A 4,605-nucleotide genomic window follows, 5' to 3' on the forward strand; every position below is an offset into this window, starting at 1 on the left:
AGTCTAGAACTGTTTGATAGTGAGCGACTGGCCTTCTCTTACTCTCATGACTGCAGTGGGGATCGACTCAATCTGAACGGGAGACATCTGTTCCTGCACCGTGGTCAAATCCCACTACATGCCCAGATAAGTGGTTCTCTGTACTGGAGAAAGCACAACTTTCTTGGCATTAAGCCTTAAATATATTAACAGATTGGCCTACTACATTTGATTTTAATAATGTATTAGCAAATGTTGAAATTAACATTTAGCAAGATTAAAACATGATTGTCACACACCTGGACTCATTTAATGTGTTTTTGCCCGTGACCCAGTTTCTGTCTTTCCGTGTTTGATTAGTTCCCAGGTGTGTCCATTCTCTTCCTCATGTGTTCCATGTCCCTGTTAATTTAGTTATTCCATCCACCTGTGTTTCCCCAATTATCCTTTGTACTTAAGCCTTGTCCTTTCAGTTCTGTTTTGTCGGGTCTTCATTAATATTTGCACTTGCTACTTACGTGTGTCTACCTCTGTGCTCCATGTTGGATATCCCCTGTGTTGGATATATTAAAAGCCTTACTCCGTTTATCCTCGACTCCGTATTCCTTCAGGCAGCGTAAAACCGTGACAGAAGACCCGACCTCATAAGAGAAAATAGAAAACTGCGTGTTCTTCCCTCCGTTTTGTTTTTGTGTTTTCAAAGTCTTTTCTTTTCTTAGTGTTTCTATGGATCCCCTCTATCGTCCCGAATTTCTCATCCTTCTGCTGAAGCAGGAAGAACGCTCTCTCGAGGACCACACCAGATGGTTTCTCCTATTAGCAAATGCCACCAGCTACCCGGACGGCGCGCTCTGCACCTTCTACAACACCAGCCTGAACTCCAAATGCAGAGCGTTGTCGTCCGAAGATGGTCCTCGAGAGGATTTCGCCGCATTCGTGGAGTGGACTCTGGCGAGAAATGGCTCATCTTTCACCATCTGCCCCAGTGAGGATCTCGCCAGTCCCACTCCCGACCCAGAGACCAGCCAGCCACCATCACGCCGCACGGAGCCAGAGCCCACCGCAGCCGGATCTCGAGAGCGCGACTGACCAGGTGTGTGAGCCGGCAACACCGTGCATCGTGGGAGTCCTCGTGGAGATCGAGGGCGTGGAGGAAAGCCCTGCCCACACTCCTGCGACTGAGGGTGAGCTATATGCAGTCTCTGAAGATCATATGGAGCAAGTTCTGGATCTGATGGACTGGTCTATGGAGGTAATCCCTAATTTTCCTGTTTCCCCGCTGGTTCCGTCCAGCCCTGATTCCCCTGTATACCCTCTCAGTCTCCCACTCCTACCTCCTCCAGTCATTTCCTCTGCTCCATTTCCGCTGGTTTCGCCCAGCCCTGAGTTTTCTGTTTCTCCGCTGGTTACGCCCAGCCCTGAGTTTTCTGTTTTTCCGCTGGTTACGCCCAGCCCTGAGTTTTCTGTTTTTCCGCTGGTTACGCCCAGCCCTGAGTTTTCTGTTTCTCCGCTGGTTACGCCCAGCCCTGAGTTTTCTGTTTCTCCGCTGGTTACGCCCAGCCCTGAGTTTCCTGTATCTCCGCTGGCTCCGCCCAGCTCTGAATCTTCTGTTTCTCCGCTGGTTCCGCCCAGCCCTGAGTTTTCTGTTTCTCCGCTGGTTCCGCCCAGCTCTGAATCTTCTGTGTCTCCGCTGGTTCCGCCCAGCTCTGAATCTTCTGTGTCTCTGCTGGTTCCGCCCAGCTCTGAATCTTCTGTGTCTCCGCTGGTTCCGCCCAGCTCTGAATCTTCTGTGTCTCCGCTGGTTCCGCCCAGCTCTGAATCTTCTGTGTCTCCGCTGGTTCCGCCCAGCTCTGAATCTTCTGTGTCTCCGCTGGTTCCGCCCAGCTCTGAATCTTCTGTGTCTCCGCTGGTTCCGCCCAGCTCTGAATCTTCTGTGTCTCCGCTGGTTCCGCCCAGCTCTGAATCTTCTGTGTCTCCGCTGGTTCCGCCCAGCTCTGAATCTTCTGTGTCTCCGCTGGTTCCGCCCAGCTCTGAATCTTCTGTGTCTCTGCTGGTTCCGCCCAGCCATGTTTTTTCTGTTTCACCACTGGTTCCGCCCAGCCCTGAATCTTCTGTGTCTCCTGTATTCCCTCCCAGCCTCCCTCTCCCGCCTCCTCCCAAACCTGCTGGTCCCTCTACTCCTCTTTCGCTGGTTCCGTCCAGTCCTGATCCTCCTGTCCTTCCTCCCATCCTTCTCCTCTCTCCTCCTCCTAGACCAGCCAGTTCCTCGCCATCCCTGCTGGTGCCAGTCAGTCCCGCAGCTCACCCTCAGTCCGCGCCATCGGGGCGCGGTGGTTCGCCGCTGGACTGCCAGTCTCCAGCTCCGCCTTGGCGTGTTAAGGCCCTGTCTCCGCCTCCAGCCTCCGAGCCCTGGACTCCTCCTCGGTCCTTCGACCCAGCGGCTCCGCCTTGGCTCTTAGCTCCCTCGTCTCCACCGTGGCCTGTCATCCCACCTGCTCCACCGGGCTCCCTCGTCCCTCCGGCTCCACCTTGGTCAGTCGTCGACCATCCGCCGCCTCGGGACTCCTCTCCTCTGGTTCCACCTCGTCACTCCATCCCTCCGGCTCTGTCAGGCTCCTCCTTCCCTCCGGTTCCACCTCCATCCTCGGTCGCTCCGGCTCCACAGCGGTCTGCCAGGACCCCGCCTCCGCCTTGGTCGCCTGAGCCTTCTGCTCCACCTAGGCCCTCCGGAACCTCGACGTCCCCCTGGCTCTGCGGCTGTGCTGCTCCATCTTGGGCTCCTCACCCACCGGTGCAGTCTCCGCCTGTCGGCTCCCTGGTGTCGTCGACCCTTCCTTCACCATAGCTCCTCCCGCCGTCGACTCCACCTTGGATCTCCGTCCTGGCTGGTCTCTGGTGGACCATCTGGCTCTTCCTGCTCCTGTCTCCTCCCTGGCTCCTTCCTCTGTCTCCTCCCTGGCTCCTCCTTCTGTGGTCCCTGTCTGCTGGCCCCCTCCTGGAAGTCCGTCCTCCACCGGAACCTCCTCCCAAGTTCCCACCTACGCCTCCCCCTGTTGTTTCTACGGTGCGAGGACGCACCTACCGGGAGGGGGGAGTACTGTCACACACCTGGACTCATTTAATGTGTTTTTGCCCGTGACCCAGTTTCTGTCTTTCCGTGTTTGATTAGTTCCCAGGTGTGTCCATTCTCTTCCTCATGTGTTCCATGTCCCTGTTAATTTAGTTATTCCATCCACCTGTGTTTCCCCAATTATCCTTTGTACTTAAGCCTTGTCCTTTCAGTTCTGTTTTGTCGGGTCTTCATTACTATTTGCACTTGCTACTTACGTGTGTCTACCTCTGTGCTCCATGTTGGATATCCCCTGTGTTGGATATATTAAAAGCCTTACTCCGTTTATCCTCGACTCCGTATTCCTTCAGGCAGCGTAAAACCGTGACAATGATTTGGTATTTATTTTCTATTGTTCATGTTTACTAATAAATTATACTGTTATACTTTACCAATTATAACTATTGGTAAAGTTTTACTGAACAATAATAAAGAATCATAACAGTTTAAAAGGTTTTTTTATAGTACATTTATAGAGAAAAAGGTTTAAATACTGTTCAGAAACAAAGTAACTGGTTAAAAAGTATTTTTCAAACTCATAAATATCAAAAAAATTCATTAGGAATTAATCACATTTTGAAGTCTTCACAATAACAAAAAGGAGCATGTTCATTATCATGATATATTGTATTTTCATATAAAGGTACGTTTACTTGTCTTATAATGCAATGCAATTTTGTGATCTTTCTCATCAGGGCGTAAACGCAAAGGCAAAAAACTCAAATCATGGAAGCCATGGAGAGAGGGATAAACATGTTAATACAACATGACAAAGAAACAACAGCAGCAGAGGTTGAACAGCGTCTTGACAAGGAGCACATGGCCTGGGAGAGACCGTTCCAGCAAGCCAGACTGGATCTGGAAAGAGCACGTCTTGAATTTGAGATGAAGCATCAGGAAGCTGAAGACAGGCGTGCTCGAGATACCCAGCAATTCATGGTTCAAATTCTGCAAGTGCTTAGACCTGCAATGCCACAGTATGGACCCTCAACTTCGTTTGCACAATATCAACATCCAGCTCAGCACTATTGTCCATCTGATCCATTTGCTTTTCCACCTGGTGAAGCCTCACACCAAAATCTGTCAACATCAGTTGTCCAAGATCAACGTTCACTGTCTGACCAAAGAAATGACCACTAGATGTTCTGGGCATTGTTTTTTTGCAAACATTGTGCAGTTGCACTTGTTTGTACAAGTTTAATGCAGTTTCATAACAAGGTTCGGGAGGAGCACGTCAGATACTTAGCCTAATTAACACAGGTGGAGCCACTTAATACAATCTACCTCAGGGTATAAATACAGCTGAATTAGCCTACCTGTCTCCATTGATGGTTTGTCAGCATCCCGGTTCGCTCCGTCTGCCATCTTATCACAGACCCAATTTTTCTTCCACCAAGGAGATCCGTACCGGGGATTTTTCAGATCTGCTACTTTTGCTGATACCCATGATCATTAAACATGGCCGCCGAGCACCATCAAACGTTGTCGCGACAGCTGCTCTTTTCTCCAAGCCACAC

Source organism: Carassius auratus, unplaced genomic scaffold (genome assembly GCF_003368295.1).
Source record: "Carassius auratus strain Wakin unplaced genomic scaffold, ASM336829v1 scaf_tig00018187, whole genome shotgun sequence".
NCBI lineage: Eukaryota > Metazoa > Chordata > Actinopteri > Cypriniformes > Cyprinidae > Carassius > Carassius auratus.